The 18,989-nt window shown below is 36.5% G+C and overlaps 2 long non-coding RNA genes across 2 annotated transcripts; one reads left to right on the top strand and one right to left on the bottom strand.

Moving 5' to 3' along the window:
- Positions 1-1,070: 1,070 nt before the first annotated feature.
- On the top strand, positions 1,071-1,248 carry LOC125491153. Its single transcript, XR_007268157.1, has 2 exons — positions 1,071-1,125; positions 1,160-1,248. It is a non-coding gene; the product is annotated as an uncharacterized LOC125491153 (long non-coding RNA).
- Positions 1,249-4,593: 3,345 nt separating this feature from the next.
- LOC125491152 lies at positions 4,594-5,053 on the bottom strand. Its single transcript, XR_007268156.1, has 2 exons — positions 4,833-5,053; positions 4,594-4,667 (listed from the first exon to the last, which is right to left on the bottom strand). It is a non-coding gene; the product is annotated as an uncharacterized LOC125491152 (long non-coding RNA).
- Positions 5,054-18,989: the final 13,936 nt, after the last annotated feature.

The raw sequence follows: 18,989 nt of genomic DNA, 5'->3' as shown, positions 1-18,989 counted from the left end.
TAACAAATCACATGATGTTGCAAGTTATTGAAAATTTATTTTACCCACAAATATTATAGTATGCAAAGAAAATACTAGAAATTGTAACGGACTCGGGTTGGGTTTGCAAATGGGGCGCACGAATTCGGTTTTTGTGAAGATTGTATTTTGTAGAAGTCATTCTCCTGTTTCAAATGAGGTGCCTCTCATTGTGAGGAAACGTTCGTTTCGTTTTTTTCTTCTATGTGTGATTTCTTCTGTATAATATAAAGTTTATTGTATTGATACGAAATACGTTTCTAAATTCTAAATTCCTTTAAAAAAAACCCCATCACATATTTGGCCCACGATTATAATGCTCATGCTCATCCATTTATCCCTGCTTCATAGGTGTCCGATAGAAAAAAAAAATCAAGAAAATGGATAGACATTACCGGTCGCACAAATTGGGAACCAAAGAAACATACAAAAATTGTGTTCGGCACATTTTGAAGAGGATTCTTTCGATTGGACGAAGACAATGAATCATACAATCCACTCAGTTTGTGTATATTAAATAATTATATTGAAATCAAATAAGTATGAGTAAAGTTTTTTTTCTTATATGGTCGGTTGACAGGAAAAACTCACTAAGGCTGATTTTTCAATACCTATTCAGATAAATGTTATCTGGGTAATACAAACATTGAGAAACATTGAGACGCAACAGCATCAAAATTATTTCCATGCAAAACTTTTATCTGGCTATTGAAAAATTAGCCTTTAGTGTCTTTTTCCTATCAACCGACGATATGCTCAAGTTTTGTTTTTGTTATTATGATAAGTCAAATTTCCCCATATTTAGGTTTTATTTTTTTGTCGGCAACATCTATGGTTTGAGTGAGAAAGAGAATAGTGCACACGGCGATTGCGAGTCTATTTGTAGTTGGTCTGAGACATATACATATAAATCATTGAAAGTAACGCTTTCATTTCCTGTCACTCTTTTATTGTCTACAAATGTTTTGTCATGTTTACAGTAATCACTAGATTACAAAAGTCACTAGTAGTTGTCGTATAACCTCCGTATAACGTATTGTTAATAGTGACAGTGAAATAACGCCCATGTCCAGTTTACAAAAATCACTTGGTCACAAAAATCACTAGGTTACAAAAATCACTAGGTTACAAGAATCACTAGCTTGTCGTATATCTAGAAACTGGTTATTCGGTTACATGTCCCGTAGCCAGTTATTGTAAATAGTGACGTGAAATAACGCCCATACCTAATAGCCAGCTGGCATTGAGTACGACAGCTCCGCAGTCTGCTCAAGGTCAGGTCGCTTCATCTGTGCGATAGCTCCGCCGTCCTCAGATGTTAGCAAGCTAGGAGAGCATCAGGGTGCGATAGCTCCGCAGTCCGCCCTAGGTTCTATGCTAGGTTACCAATCTAATACTTATACCTACTCATGTTATTTAAGTTTAGTGTGTTATCATACAATAAATCTACAAGTCCTATGATATTGGAGTTTTCATTCATAACCACACTACATTATTCAATTGGATTTAAGTAATTACTTTAATAAAGATATTATTATTTAAGTATTATGTTGTGTCATCAGCTTGCCTCTCGGCATAGGCCTCCCCTAGAGCCCTCCATTTTCTTCTATCCATTGCAGTTATCCTCCACAATGGTCCAGCAACTTCTTTTATGGCTGGTACAGTTATTAAGAGCAAATTTACAATATAATTTTGATTCGTCTTCGCTGTGGTTGTTGTGTCTGGCACCGCTGAAGTGGCAGGCGATAGGCACGATGACGGGCACTCTCACCGGGTGCACTGGACCGCTGCTGCTGGGGCTGCTGACTCCGGTCAAGATGGCCCGAAGTGCGCCTTGATATGGTGTCCTGGTGCCGCTAAGTGATAGGCGCGGTGGCGCAGCTCGCGGCGCCACTGCTAGCACCCATCACTGGGCACACTGGAGCTCGACTGCTGATGCAGCCATCCCTACCGGAACCTAAGCTTAGCCTTATGATCGGATCGCTGGTAGTAGAATCTATATGACAACTGAACAGCGACTGTGTCGTGAAATCTGCCTTACTCCAGTCACTGAACCAATGTAAATCAGCCAATATAAATGAAAAGTAAATGTTTATAAGTATAAAAATAATCATTTATTATTTTTATATTTAACCATTATATCCATGGCCTTAGCAAAGACAGTTTGCCACTGAGCCAGCATCTCGAGTTCTCTCTTCCGCAGATTGAAATGGTCAGTGCAAAACTCTCTTGCTAACTTCTGCCACCTCCCATCACATGCCACGAAATGCGACGCTGCCGCTGCAGCGTCTTATGGGCGAGGACAGTAGCGTCGCGGCGTTGACTGCCTCGGACGAATCACGCGTCGATGGGATGTCCTAGGACTCTGCCTTGGTCTCAGTGGGGCAACAAGTATTGGGCTTCGTCCAACGACATGGCGTCTTGGGCTCGTCCAACGACAGAGCGTCTTGGAGATTTTTCACCATGCATGGACACCTTCAGAAATATTGTAATACCTCTTAGACCATTCCAATCTTCAGTCACTGGGAAAAAACATGATATTGTTGAGTATATAATTTATTGCAATAGATAGCCAGATAGTTAGAAATACATAATTATCTTACTAATATTATAAACGTGAAAGTTAGTATGTGTGTATGTATGTTTGTTACTCTTTCACATCAAAATGGCTGAACTGATTTTAATGAAATTTGGTATGGGGTTAGCTGACACCCTGGATTAACACATAGGGTACTTTTTATCCCAGAATTGCTACGGGAAAACTTTTTAAGGCGAAGGGAAGCTCGCGGGAACAGCTAGTATGAATGTTGAGAAAACAACTCGTTTGTTCTTATTTGCCCTAAAAACTTTATATTTCTTAATTATTGTATAAATAAAAATCCGTCGTCAGGGTCAACAAATTGTTTAATAAACTTCAAAAAATGTATAAAGAATATTATCAAAATCTATGGACCGGAAATAAATCGGAAAACTGTTTCGCAACAATGTAGATAAATAATAAATAGATAGTACGATAAAAGTAATACTTACTGTCCTCAACTTAGCTTACATCTAACTGGAAGTTAGATTCAGCACCCGCTGCTCCAGGTCTGCTAGCACCAGCTTGCATGCAGGACCGCCACCTGTACCACTGGCAGCGCGGTCAATTTTGCAGCCTTCCTCTTTGTATTTTTTTTAAGTCACTCCACACCTTATCATGCAAAGCAAATAATCATTTAAAAAAAACGAATGTTTACCGTTCATTGAGGCGGGCGGCGGCGGTACGCGCGTCTCGCTGTCGTGGTCTCCTGTCTCGGTCGCGGGGTGTAAAATTACTTATATAAATACCTTTTTCCACTTGTCGGCAGTCTTGGAAGTGCCAGTTGTGTCCAAGTTGAGGACACGAGTGAGTTCAGCCCACTTATTTGTGGCTGTTAACCTGCCGTGGGGTCCATCGGCAGGCTTGTTTAGGTCCCCATTCCTGTACAAAGTAAGAATAGATTAGGTCTAGTAAAATATTGTAAGATAATTTAAAGGTATCATAGACATAATAAGTAGGTAGGTAGGTCCCCTTATCTTTCCAAGTTTCCATAAAATTTACAATTACTTCGAATTGAGATGCACTCGTGCGAGACATGTTTAATTTTTATAATAAATACACTGAGACTGAGCAAATAATCAATTATAATAATAAAAGTGAAATATCAATTTTACTCCTATCTTTTTTACAGTTACCCTAGCTAGGTATATAATATAAACGCGCGCTCAAGCTCGAGTATGTATTTTTTTCTTTCTTCTTCAGTGATGCCCTCTTCCGATTTTTTTGTTATTCTCTATCGTTTGACCTCAACCTTGTAACCCAGCTTAAGAACAAATTCCAAAGCTCTTATCCAAGAGTGCAAAGGCCTAATGCCATGAACCAAGGTTTAACAGGTTTAACAGGCTCCCCCCCCCCGCGCAGCGACGATCCGAGTCGGACGTGTTTGTTTTGCTCCTACAGTTAAATATTAAAAACATTGTTTACAATTACCGATAGCGAAATTAAACTAAAACTTTATAATCAGTGTACGTAAATGCAACTTAACACTAGAGTAGGCGCGCTCATTTAACTCCTGGGATGGTCGCGCGGGCTACATGTGTAGCCCATTTGTAATGCCTCATAAGCACAGATATTTGATTGAAAAGTAAAAGACTTTGCTATATTTCAACTATCATATTTATTTTTAAACTTTAAAGTAAAAAACATATGAATATTTTCTAATTTTAACAAAGTTATTAACAAACAAAAATATGCTTCTAAATATCGATATTATTTGGGACCATCGCACAAATTTGTCTTTTTTTAAGTTTAGGACACAAAACTTATAAACTAATCATAGTTTCCTACAATATAGGATACAATATAGTAGCAGATGGTGGAAATTTACTCCATTTCATACCATTCCGGGACTTGTGGCTGATCAAAAATGATGATGATGATGGTACTTTCACATCACATCATCTTCGTTCAAATCTTCTACTTATTGTTCACTCTCCAATAAATGAGAATTATCGGAAAGAATTAACGGTTCCATAGGACCTTCTTCTTCGCTTTCCGTCAAGTTATCACTATTTTCCTCGTCTTCCATAAGCCATTTCCGAATTTGACCTTCGTTCACCGCCATTATTGCCTAAAATGATTCAAATGATTTTTTAGTGTTTTTAGTCCAAAATAGAACAAACAAAGTAAAAAAAACAATGAAGTAATATGATTATACATTTCATATTAACGTAAATGTGCATAAAAAAATATTTAATCTAAGAAATAAAACAGAAAATCAGAAAAAAACACTTACCTAGAACGGTCGCGCGGGCTACATACGTAGCCCAGCAACTTTAGCCGCTGTGCTCCTCAGGTTCCCGTGTGCCGGGACAGTGGGCACGCTGCTGGGTCACGCGGGGGTTCGTGAAGAAGGAATACACGGAGGGAGGGAGCGCTAGTGCCGTGCGTTCCAGATATTTACAACAAAATGATACCCTGGTCTACACCTGTAGCCCACGCGCCCACTCTAGTGTTAATAAGTGCTCAGAAGTTGAAATTGTGTGCGATTAAGTGTTTTATAGCCGGCGCATTGTGCTTATCGTGAATTGGTGATTCATATTTTGTTTGGCTGCTATTTGCACGACTACCGCACGATTGGTAGCGCCTGCCGTCTTCGCATAGCAGTGAATACATCGGTGCTACACTGCTACGTCTGTCGAACTGTGAAAAATTTGAACTGTCATTAAGTACCTTCTACCTAAGTATTACTTGCTACTATTCTACTTGGAATCGTTGAACCTGTATAACTTTGGTTGATCCTATAAGCGCGAAAGATGTTGCGCACTCCTGAAAGGTCTAGCTCCGAATCTAACTTAACGGAGTTACCTATTAATGTGACTACGCCGATGAGGTTCGCTAACCTGCGTAACAAACGAAAGCGCCCAGAGGACTCTTCCGGTGATTTAAACGACTTTAAAACTGAGATGAAAGATATGCTATCTACATGGATGGCTCACCAAAAGAATGAAACAACTCAGATTTGCTCATCTTTAAAAAATATTGAAACATCGCTTACTTTTTTGTCTGCCCAATACGATGAGATGTTTAAAAAGATTGAAGAATTAGAACGAGAAAAAAAGATAGATAAGGAACAGATTGTCTTCTTAGAGAATAAGATTGAAGATCTCCAAAAGTCACACCGCAAAAGTTCATTCGAACTGAAAAATGTACCCCGAGTTTCATCAGAAACAAAATCTTGCCTTGTAAATATGGTTACCAACTTGGCTACCTCGCTGAACGTGGATATTCACCCTGGAGAAATCAGTGACATCTACAGGTCTTCAAAAAAGGGAGAGGCGACGCCAATAGTGGTCGAACTAACCTCGTACATTAAAAAAACTAACCTATTACAAGCCGCAAAAAAATTCAACATTGCTAACAAGAGCAACAAAATCAATTCTACGCACCTCGGTATGAAAGGAAATAGTACGGCAGTGTATTTATCAGACCATCTGACGCAGAAAGGAAACAGACTCTATTACCTTGCACGAGAACTGGCTAAAGCTCAAAAGTATAGGTTCTGCTGGACATCTTTGGGTGATGTCCTAGTGAGGAAAGATGAAAACTCACCGATTATAAAAATCATTAATGAATCCCAAATTCAGAGACTATACCAGCAAGATAACATATGACTATCTCACTTAATCTCCACATTGTGTTATTTTTGTATCCAAACTATAATGTATTATCTATATTTATGCATGTTTTTTGTTACTGTAAGCGATAAGATTTATCTGTATCAAGCTGCGAGCTCAAGTAGTCCTGTAAAATTTTGCAATCAGACACAATTTGACACAATAAGTTTCACACAACTGTATGTTACACAACCATTTAAATGCTACATACACACTTTTATATACTTACCTACTGCGGAATTCATTAAATAAATACTAATTTAAAACATCATTTATCTGTATTACATTCTATGGATATTCTACTACAAACTAATTCAGAGTTAGATAAGACACATATTGCCGTGGCAGTTAAATGTGCGCCAGAGGAATGCCGTTCACATATCAAATCACCAGGTAATTTAACAGTCCTCACACAAAACATAAGGAGCATGTATAAAAACTTAGACACCTTTCGTGTGACATTACAGTCGCTACAAATCGATTGCGATATTTTAGTTTTAACGGAATGCCAACTTTCAAAATATAAACCAATACCCGTTCTCAACGACAACTATAATACCTACTATACAAAAAATACGCTAAATAAGTGTGACGGAGTAGTGCTTTACGTAAAGAAAAACCTTAACCATAGCGTCTCGGAGCCCAGTATAGTAAATGCGTCTTGCCTGCTTCTTACGTTGCCAGATACTATTATTATTGGCATTTACCGAACGCCGTCTATCAGAAATACTGATGAGTTTGTTTCCTCTCTATGTAAATTACTCGATAAGTATGACGGATGTAAAAACATAATAATTACTGGCGATATCAATATTGACATTAAACCTGAGAACCTGGACAGTAGAAGCTCAAACTACTTAACTTCTTTATCTTTTCATGGCATTCTTCCTGCCCATAGACTACTTACTCGAGACAAAATGTGTTACGATCACATGATGATTAAAACTTTCCACGAAGCTCAAGCGTTTGTCCTTACCAATGCTCCCACTGATCATAGTACAGTTCTATTAAACCTCTTATCACAACCCACACGGCGAAAATGTCAAAAGACTAAAATAACTATTAATTATGATAAAGTTTTAGATGAAATCAAACCTAACCTACCGGCAATACTAGAAATGACAGATCCAAACCAAGCAGCTGAGACTTTAGTCAACACAATTAGTATTGCCATAAAAAGTAATCAGCATTTAACTAACATACCCTCTCGGAAACGCTGCTTACAACCTTGGATCACTCCTGGCGTACTACGCTGCCTTCGAAATCGTGATAATCTACACAAAAAAGTTAAAAAAAATCCTGAAAATGAAATCATCAAAATTACTTATTCACGATATAGAAATTACTGTACTAAATTAGTAAGAAAACTCAAAATAAACTATGAAAGAGATAAACTCAATTCCGCAGCCAATAACCCAAAAACTTTATGGAACACAATTAAATCAATTTGTAGTATTAATAAACGCAAAACTAATGACACAGACACTCTTACAACGTTGTCTTCCTCACCTGTAGAGTCCGCTAACCTAATTAATAATCACTTCGCTGAAGTGGGCAAACAATTAGCTGAAATTCTGATGAAATCCCAACCCGAAATAGTAAACTCTTCTATGTATAAGGTCACATCCCCAGCTAACTCCTTCGTTCTCTTAAATACCGATGCATACGAAATCAACAACATTATCACAAATCTCCCTAACAGCTCTGCTCCTGGTTGGGATAACATCACTACAAAATTTATTAAATTATCTAAACATGTTCTTATACCTATTATCTGCCACATCTGTAATCTTTGCTTTGAGAATGGTGTATTCCCTTATATATTTAAAATGGCCGTCATTACTCCCATACATTAGGGTGGAAGCAGTGACGACGTCAACAACTACCGGCCTATATCAGTCCTTCCTGTTATGTCGAAAATTCTAGAAAAACTCATTAACAACCGTCTAAAAAAGTTCCTCACTGACAACAATCTGATATCTAAGAACCAATACGGCTTCAGAAGTGGTCTGTCTACAGAGGACGCTGTCTTAAACTTAACCGAAGAAGTTACCAAACATCTGGATGGTGGTGAAAAATGCGTTGGAGTCTTCTTAGATCTGGCCAAGGCATTTGATACCGTCGCTGTTTCCATCCTCCTAGACAAACTACTTACTTATGGTATAAGAGGAGTACCCCACTCATTGCTCAAGGATTACCTCACTGATCGTCATCAAAAGTTAAAACTCGGGGAATACGTTAGTCACACTTGTGACATATCTTTTGGAGTGCCTCAGGGTAGTGTGCTCGGACCTACCCTCTTCCTTATTTATGTGAATGATCTTTGTAATCTTGTCCTCCCAAACTGTCAAATTTACACATATGCAGATGATACAGCTCTTATTTTCCACTCCAAAACTTGGGAACACTTAAAAACTACAGCTGAAGAGAGTATATCTCTTGTTTCAAATTGGCTTAGAGCAAACCTCTTAACTCTCAACGTAAAAAAGACCAAATTCTTACCCTTTTCAATTCGTCAGAGTTCACTTCCACAAAATTTCCTATTAAAAGTCCACACATGTCCACACCCTCAATCAATCACCTGTGAGTGCGAAGAAATTGACAAAGTGCACCAATTTAAATACCTTGGTGTTATTATCGATCAGCACCTTACCTGGAATCCTCATATCAACTTGACCTCTGATCGATTGAGAAAGTTGATGTGGGTCTTTAAAAAACTGAGACAAGTGGCTAACGAGGAATTGCTTATATCTACGTACAAAGCCCTGGCTCACTCTGTACTAAGCTACTGTATCCCAGTATGGGGTGGTGCCGCAAAAACTCACCTAATTACTTTAGAAAGAGCACAAAGAGCTCTACTAAAAACTATATTATTTAAGCCAGTCCGTTTTCCTACTTTTGAACTGCATATGTCCTGCAAAATCCTAACCGTTCGTCAAACATACATCCTTAGATCACTGTTAAAAAAACACACCACTTTAGAATTTAACCAAAATTATACATTAAAGCGAAGACACGACATTGTTTGCCAAATTGTTAAATGCAATAGTACATTTGCAAAAAAACAATTTCAAGCTCTCTCGTCGTCCCTCTACAATAAGATTAATAGAATAAGCCCAATTTATCCTCTAACTGTGTCTGAAGTCAAGCACAAATTAACACTACTTCTAATTACATTGAATTATGATAATACTGAGTCGCTACTTGTTACATGATTATGGCAGTTGTCAATTTTATTTTTCTATTTGCTTACAGTTTTACTAACCCAAAATAAATACCTACATTGTTTTAAGCTATTTTTAACACCTACCTACTAAATACCTATTGCTATGTAAAACAGATTGCTTACTTTACTTTACTAAGCTATATTTCTTTATTTTAATTATATTTTGTTAAAAATGTTGAACCTACCATACCTACCCTATTGTTCAATTTTCACATTGTAAATGACTAGCAGGGATGGGCGGGGTACCCAGTATCACAGGTATCTCACCTAGTACAGGGGCCCTTGTCACTTGTAACATTTTGACGTGTATGTGTTGAACAATAAATTTTTTGAATTTTTTGAATTTTTTTTTTATAGAACGCTTTTTCCAAAATATTAAATTCGGTATGTTAAGTAAAAATTTTTGATGCTAATTCCAAAACCGTTTCGAGATATTACCTTCTTAATAAGTGTCTTATTCTTAAAAATATAAAATATTCAAGGATTCCGATTATTTTATCAAAAATGAAAATATAATTTGTCCTTCAAGACGCTGCGCAAGGTTAAAGTTTCAAACAAAGAGAATGAAAAATGAAAATGTTCAATTGTTAAATGTCACTTCTGTCAATCTAAAGTGTAAATATTCACAGAGTTACGATCTTGATGACGTCAGCGGCTGCATGGTAGCGAATGACGTCATAAAATCGTCGAAGAGCCGATCTTTAATTATTTTTTATTAAATTAACGAGAGCAGTAAAATAAAAAATATTCAAATTAGTGTCTCAAATTCCAACATACCTACTTCAATTTAAAATTATAAAAACAATCACCATAAAATTACTTAACATACCGAATTGGTTCGAAGTTACGTCGCAATATGGGCAACGTAAATGGGAAGTATTATTCAAAATGGTGTTTAATACTTTTCCATCTATGCACAGTGTTTTATAGACCCTATTTTTGTGTCATCGCAGTTTTTTTTGCAAAATCTTATAGTTTTCGTCATTTTAAACACTTTAGTAAAACTCCGAAGTCTCTATCACTTCTAGTTTATTTATAAAAAAAATCGTAGAGTTAAATAAAATCACAAAAAATATTTTTAAAATATAACTATGCGATACAATTAAATTTCAATAGCATACATGGAATACACATATTAAAACATACATTATAGCAAAAAATCATACATCAAAGCTTAATAGTTACTAAAATATTAGTATTTTTCTCTATTTTCATTTTTGAGTTTTAAATCCTGAATAATCGCGTATTAGATCGACATTTTCAGTACATAGGTAGTCCCGGTACCCAAGTAACATTTTTGGTTTTAGAAAGGTTTTGAAAAGGTTCTAGAACCTTTGTATGGAAATTTACTCGTGAGTCTTAGAAGGCTCAATAACCTTATATTAACCTCCTGAGTGCAAAAAGGGCCCACGTTTTAGAACCTATCTGAGAGCTACAGCAAAACCTATAGCTCAAATCCAGAACCTTTTGAAGTAATTACACAGAACCTAAATAAAACCTTCACAACCTTAATTTAACGTTAACATAACCTTGGAAGACAGCTTTTAAGTTCTAAATTAGTCCTGGATGTAACTGTATTATAACTTGTAACATATTTGATGGATATGAATAATGCCTTTCCAGGATTCTCGGGTTTTAAAATGTTTCTGTGTAATATTTGCACAGAAACATCAATGGCATATAATAAATATGGCGCCATTACCTGTCACTTTACAAGTTTCAAAATGGCTAACTTGTAAGTGTTGTATTCATAAAAATAATAAGGAAGTAGTTATGCTTTCAGTAAAATGAAAATATAGTGCGACTAGCACTTTATCGTGATACTTTAGGATAATAGTGCTGTATACGTGACGGGCCTTTCGTAAATTATAAATTTAAATATATTTTAATTTTAAAAAATACATTAAATTTACTGTTTAGTGGAAAGTTAAATTAGAAATAAAAGTACTGTTATTATAATAAAACATATACTTGGAATAGTGTAGCACACGCCACTGAATTTTCCTGTAATGAATTATAATTTATCTTTTTGCTTAGTTTTATTTTTCTTTCAGTGAATAAATATGGCGGACTTTAGGAAATTACCAAAAAGCATTAAAATTAACTCATTTAAAACTATAACAGCTAAAAGCTTTTAAAGTTTTCCAAAATAAGAGCTAAAGGTAATATTGCGGAGCTACTTAAAACTACAAGGCTGTTTTCGTAGCCTTAAGGTTACCGCCAGGAGTAGTTCAAGACTTACGAGTCGCGAAAACCACCACTGAGCACAGTAGGTATGGGCGTTATTTCACGTCACTGTTTACAATAACTGGCTACGGGACATGTAACCGAATAACCAGTTTCTAGATATACGACCAACTAGTGATTTTTGTAACGTAGTGATTTTTGTAATTTTGTAACCTAGTGATTTTTGTGACCTAGTGATTTTTGTAAACTGGGCATGGGCGTTATTTCACTGTCATTATTAACAATACGTTATACGACAAATTACTAGTGACTTTTGTAAACTAGTGATTAGTGTAAACACAACAAAACATTGGTAGACTGAATAAAAGAGTGACAGGAAATAGTTTAGTTGAAAGCGTTATTTTGTGTTTATAACACTAATTTAACACAGAATTTTATTTTTCACAAAAATATACCTCTGCCCTCATACAAAAACATACCTAAAACAACTCCCCCTAAACAACTCCTCAAAACACCTTACGATTGCCGAGATATTTACAGATTGAAATTTCCACAAAAATATACCTCTGCACTCATACAAAAACATACCTAAAACAACTCCCCCTAAACAACTCCTCAAAACACCTTACGATTGCCGAGATATTTACAGATTGAAATTTCCACAAAAATAAACCTCTGCACTCATACAAAAACATACCTAAAACAACTCCCCAAAACACCTTACAATTTCGGAGATATTTAAGTACAGATTTACATTTCCATTTATCCATCCCGATATTTTGTATGTACCTAACTGCATAGTTACAAAACTACTTTGACGAACACCAGTTTGGAATAAGTAACGTAGTCACTAGTGATAGCAATATTTTCGCGTCATTATAGTAATACTTCGGTAAAATAACTTGTATCTAAAATCACCTGTTGAAGAAATAGCTAGTTACAAAAATAGCTAGTTATTATACCTAGTGACGGCTTAGACGTCACCGGCTACGTTACGTTTCGTGAAAATCACGTAACGACCCACACCTAGAGCACAGTTAGTTGCTTTTAACTTCTGGTTGTAAGAGGACGTGCGTTTTGGATTTGACAAGAGTGCGGAACTGACAGCTACAGGCTGCTCTTAAAAGTGCAGGTAAGCTTAAAATATTTTTTTTCATTGAAGTTTATAGGTAGGTATTTAACTTATTTATTACCCTTAGGGCCTGTTCCACAATGTCTGGGTAGTGGCTACCTGTCGGGTAAAGTTGATGCTGTCACTGTCAAAAAAATAATAACAGAGAGTGACAGCATGTATTTTACCCGACAGGTAGCCACTACCCAGACATTGTGGAACAGGCCCTTATCATAGTAACCCCTTTTTGTTGTTGTATTATGTCATTTATTTTATATTAGGCTCACGACGAGTTTATTTAGTAAGTACCTACCATGTTCCTATTAGTGAAAACTTTTACTTAATGACTATTCTATTCTATTCTCTGTTGGGGGTGACAGTACCTGCACCTGGCTCTCTCGAATGGAACCTTTGTGCATATCCCCAAGGTCTAAACTGCCTTCCTAAGCTTGGACCATTTCCCACCACGCTGGTCCACTGCGGATTGGTGGGTTCACATATCTAGATGTGCTAAATCTAGATATGCAGGTTTCCTCACGATGTTTTCCTTCACCGTAAGAGCGATGGTATACATTGTACTTAAATTCAAAGAACTCATTGGTACATGTCAGCGCCGGGATTCGAACCCGCATCTCTTGCGTGAGAAGCGGGCGCTTACCCGACTGAGCTACCACCGCTCTACCCGACTGAGCTACCACCGCTTTTAATGACTAACTATTGTTTACTTTATATATTTATCAGCTTTGTTATACAGTCGCTAGTTTTCCAATAAGAAATACTTACATAAATAAATAAATATAATATATTTTATACCTATGTCAGGACTTGCATTTTTTTTCAAGCATAACTTGCTTAGTGCGAGGGTTAAGTAGACGTACATTGCTAGTAGGTATGTACGGCAGATTCAAAAAGTTTTGCAAATACAAGCCCAACAATGTACGTCTACTAACCACTCGCACTAAACCGTGTGAATTGGCCTTAGTAAGTAGGTATTGCAGTGTTTTACGTATCTTCTGTGTGTGACTAGTGACTACTATATCGTATCGAACTATCGAGCAGCGCACGCGCGGGTCGCGGGGCGGGAGGGTCTGTCTGTAGCCACTAGCCAGTAGCCAACTGGCCGCGGCGGATTAAAGACGTGTGCGATTGCTGATATACATCGATCCGATATCTCCATAACCTTAACAGTATACCTAATTATCAGGTGATAGTGAACATTACAGGTATAAGAATTACGGGTAAAGCTAAGTAGGCACAGTCCGTCCGTAGTAAGAATATAGGTACCTCTGGCTCTATGTAAGTTGTAGGTTTCGGTTTTGAAATAGAAGTTGGTTGCAGACGTTGCAGTGCCGACTTTGTTTGACAGTAGCCGAGGTATATTATAATATAACTGTGAACAGACTGTAGGTAAAATATAGTTATGTTAGTATTTTATACTTGTAATGTGCACTTTACACCAGACAAGCACCAAATCAAGCACACAAACTAAACCAAAATCGCTCGACAGGCGTGCTGTTACGATTCGATTACTTAGGTATATTGTAGGTATGTATGTATTACTATTTATGTACCTATGTACGTATATTATACACATTTATGTTTACTTCCAATTTTAATGACGTCGCGTCGTCATTTGGTGCTTGTCATTGTGTGTGAGCGAGCGAGTGTAGAGAAAATATTGTAAAATATTTATGTGAGTTTATAAGTACTAGTACCTACACCCAAAAGCTTTTCCATCAAAATAGCAACTCTTCTTAAGATAGGAATAGGTTTGCAATTAAGTACCTATATGTATACCTGTAATGTATGGCTACACTAATTTTATATAATTATAATTATGTAATTTGATGACTTTAAGATACCTACTATCGGTATAGGGTAGGGTAGGGTAAAGTAGTGTAGTGTAGGGTAGGGTAGGGTAGGGCAGGTCAGGGTAGGATAGGGGTCTGGCGACATAATCATTAAGCTTTATACTTATTACTTACTTTCAATAATGTAATGTTATGTTTTGTTTTCAGTATGCCTTACAAAGTCGTCCAAACGATTGAGGGTGGAAAAATTTGCAGTCTTTCAGTTGTGCCAAGCAACTGGGAGAAAGAGGGGACCCTGTCTTGGCCTCCAAGATCTGAAGCAAGCAGCATGCTAGATGAAACCTCGGTTCCTGGAAAGAATTTTTCAGGCGGACCGCATTTCCCTGACTGATGTAAACGCTTCATTTTTGCTGAAAGCAGACAACGATGAAGTTATCAAAAATCAATTAAAGATACTGGAAGTCCTAGAAGAATTGCAAAATACTCAAAAAAAAATATTACAACAACTGGCAAAACATGAAGTACAGCTGTTTATGGAATTATCGAACAAAATGGCAGAATGTAGCGTTGCCTCTACGAGTACTGCAAGAAAGAACTGCGAGGGCTCAGATGTAGAAGAACGTTTTCCGCCTTTAAAAACAGTGGAAGAGCTATATAAGTTGGAAGAAAATTTAAAAGATGTAGAATTTCGTACAAAATATTTTAAAATGATGTCAAGCTTATGCTCTCCCGGCTTAGGAGCAAAAGGGACGAATATTTGCTATAAAATAGTTGATTATTTCTTTTCGCGAGACCTATTAACTTTGGGTTCTTAGAGTGGCAACTCAAGAGACCAAAATGAAAAAATTGCGTTTAAATTCTTTGCGCATACTCGTCAGATGTTTTTTTTCCATAATCCACAATGCTGACTCAACTATAAGTCAATTAGAGACTGACAATTTTATGAGGGCAATAATAAAAAATTCTAGGCAACGTTTTCAGGCGACCATAAAGCCTGTGTCTGCTAGTACGCCAACGTCTCGTAAAAAGAGAACTAATAATAACTCTAAATCACTCAGTGATGCTGCAGAATCACACACAGAGCGCGCTGCAGATGTAGAGGTTGAACAGCCTTTAGTCATTGTTGATGAGCCGAATAGTGCGGACAAAGTAGTCGAAGCCGCAGCATTGGCATCAACATCAGGGGACGCCGCGGCCCGGGCTTAATTAGTATTCTGATATCTCGAAACTATGTATATGTTAATGTTAGTTAGTCACTTTTTATCTCAACCGGGACGGTTATTTTTGTTTTGTTTGTGAAAGCTTATTTTTAAGACTATCCAAAAACTGTTTTTTATTTTGTTTAACTTTTGTGTTAGAGCTACCTAATACCTAACTTTAGGTTGGTACCTACCTAAAATTATTGATAAAATTACCCACTGAAACATTATTTTGTATGAGATTGCAATTATTTACATCACTAAAGCTGAGTTTAAAATTAATCTGCACATTAAAATAATGTAAAGTCGAGAATTACGATTTTTTATATGCGAGAAAGTATTATTCTGAGATTTATATGGACTTTAAACTAAAGGAGTCTACACACCAAACCCGCCGACCCGCCGACACAGCCCGGCGGCTTGGTGTCGGCGACTTTGTTTCAAGAATCATGTCGGCGACTCGTACCCGCGCGTGCAAGTCGGCGGCATGGCCGGCGACTTGCGTACGCGCACGCTCAGTTGCCCGCCGACACTCCACGTTCGTACACACTGCAATCACTAACTAAAAAAGTTGTACTGATTTCTTGCCGCCGACTTACTCACCGACACAGCCCCATGACACATGTTGGCGGGTTGGCGGGTTTGGGTCGCCGACACCAAGCCGCCGGGCTGTGTCGGCGGGTCGACGGGTTTGGTGTGTAGACTCCTTAATGGACCGATAGTTCAACTTTCGTGCAACTGAGCGTGAGTACTTTAAAACTAAATAGATACCTAAGTATATCTTAATTAATACTTTCTCGCATAAAAAATATGTGTTTCTCGACATTACATAAGTTTAATGTGCAGTAGATTACTTAAGATTAATTTTAATTATATGTTTCGTTAAGACAAAGAAAAACATTTAATTTGTTAAAATAAACTGATTGTTAAGTTTTATAATAATTATGAATAAAAATATTATAAATATACTTTATAATGACTTTATTATTCTGGGTTTAAAGTATGTAGTCGTGGAATAAACACAATATCATAATTGCATGAAACCTTGACCATTTTGCATTTTATGTCTAACAATTCAAAGGTAGTTTCGGAAGAGATTAAATCATTTGAATGCACAGTAGATATGTTGATACTGTAAATGTTTAGTTTAGATGAATCAATTGGTGTTCTAAAAAAGTCCGAGCAATGTTTCATCTCTTTTCCACTGAATATAATTTTTTCCTCAAGTTTACAAAAGGCATTAACTCGAACAACACGATTATTTTTTGTAAGTATCCAACAATTTTCTTCTTTTCCACCAAAACAAACATCCTCTAATATTAGCATTTTGTAAATAGGCGTTAAATTATCTTTAACCACATGACCAAGATAGGAATTGCTGGTGACGTATTTCAACTGCGGATTGGTATCACTTTTCACAACTTTTTGCAAATCATACTGAGCTTTTTGAATCTCTATTAGCCTGTTTGCTATTTGAGCTAGAGGTTTATTACCGCTACGCAACATATTTTTGATTTCATACAATTTTGACTCGAAAGGGTAGGCGCTGAATTTTGTTAGATTCCCCAAATTGTTTACATCTTCTGTTAAATGGATCAAGTTATGAACATTACTTGTAAGATACTGTTCACCATATATTATGCAATATTGATCAACAAAGTGTTTCAGAAGTTTAGTTGCTGCGTCATAGAATCGTTTGTATTGATCTGTCGAACAAATTGTAACTGCACAAAACAAAATCAGGAAATGTTCATACACGTCAACTCGTAGAACCCCTTTCAGTACAACAATGCCATAGTATAGTATAAAATTTCTGTATTCCAATGCTTTCCAGAATGATAAGCAATCTAAACCTCTTATATTTCTATGTAGCTCTTTAGGCAATTTTAGGGATTGCATTTTTGAAGACAATTCTTCAGTTGTTTTACATGGCCATTTCAACATCTTATTTTTAAAATATCCATCACGCCATCCAGTAAGAAGTCTTTTTACTATGCCAAGATCTATTAAATGCAAGGAATCTGCTACTGGAAAGGCGTCAATCATGTTGATCGGAAGTTTCAAAAGAGGAGAATCTATCTTGTGATGATATTCATCTTCTTTATTGCGAAATGTATCGTTAGTCCTTTTTGGGTAGATTTTGTTCGGATAGTAATTAGTGTGAGACAGGTGCGAATACTCTCCTTCTATAGAGCATTTATGACAACCATGTTGGGAATTGAAGTTCGCCACTCCTGTAAGAAAAAAAAATGTATAGGTACCTACATAATATTATAAGTGGGTTTGAAACCTGATTAATTCATTAATAAAATAATTTTTAGTACTGACAAAATCAAGCAAATCTATTTAAAATTCATATTAGATATTTGATAGTCTTACCTTTGATGAATGACCTTGCTGGGGAATCACATACAAAACATTTTAATGTCACTGCTATAGTATAATCCCCAATTTGAATGCCATGTTGTAAAATTGAGTTGAATTCTGCAACTAAGGGTGACAAGAATTCCCCGAGGTCTTGTGGTTTTCCCTTTCCGTAGTAAATACCAATAATCATTGGTTTGGGATTCAAATTGTCTATTGTAAAAATGATTGGCCAAAATTCGTTTTTTGAAGAATTGAATATGGGTAATCCGTCAATGTTTATCCTAATATAAATTTCTTCATCATTTTTAACATCATGAAAAAAATCTCGAATACATACTTCAAGCCCATAGTGCCAATATTGGCCGCCTTTAATATTTTTTATATGTATATCATATTAACTTACTAAATACATCTTTGGGTGTATGTAGTAAGGATCTAGGGTCCTTAGGAAGTTTCAGGATAGTTCGTTTATTCAGTATGCTTAAAAGATCTTTCAGAGCAACGTGTTTAATTTTGTGTTTTAAAGACCACATTCTTAAGTCCTTCGCTGTATCAACACTTGTTTCTAAGGCATGAGCTTTAAAGTCTTCATAATCCTCAGATAAACCACCATCATCGCAATTATCTAATTTACTGTTTTGTGATTCCTCAAATACACGATTCATTCAGACGATGATGTGTGATCTGTGGTTGAAACTGACGGGATTTCAGGAGGTTGTGAATCTTCAACGGTGTCAATAATCTGTAAAAATAGTCAAAATCTAACGTCCAAACAGCCTAGTTTTAATCCTTAACACCCCTTGTTAAGATGAGCCAAATTTCTTCGTATTTGTATATAAGGGCTTTTACAGATCTGTGACCCCACGGTCGCTGAT

Source organism: Plutella xylostella, chromosome Z (genome assembly GCF_932276165.1).
Source record: "Plutella xylostella chromosome Z, ilPluXylo3.1, whole genome shotgun sequence".
In the NCBI taxonomy this organism is placed as follows: Eukaryota; Metazoa; Arthropoda; class Insecta; order Lepidoptera; family Plutellidae; genus Plutella; species Plutella xylostella.
Note: the sequence above shows the minus strand (reverse complement) of the source record. Positions and strands in the feature narration are given on the sequence as shown.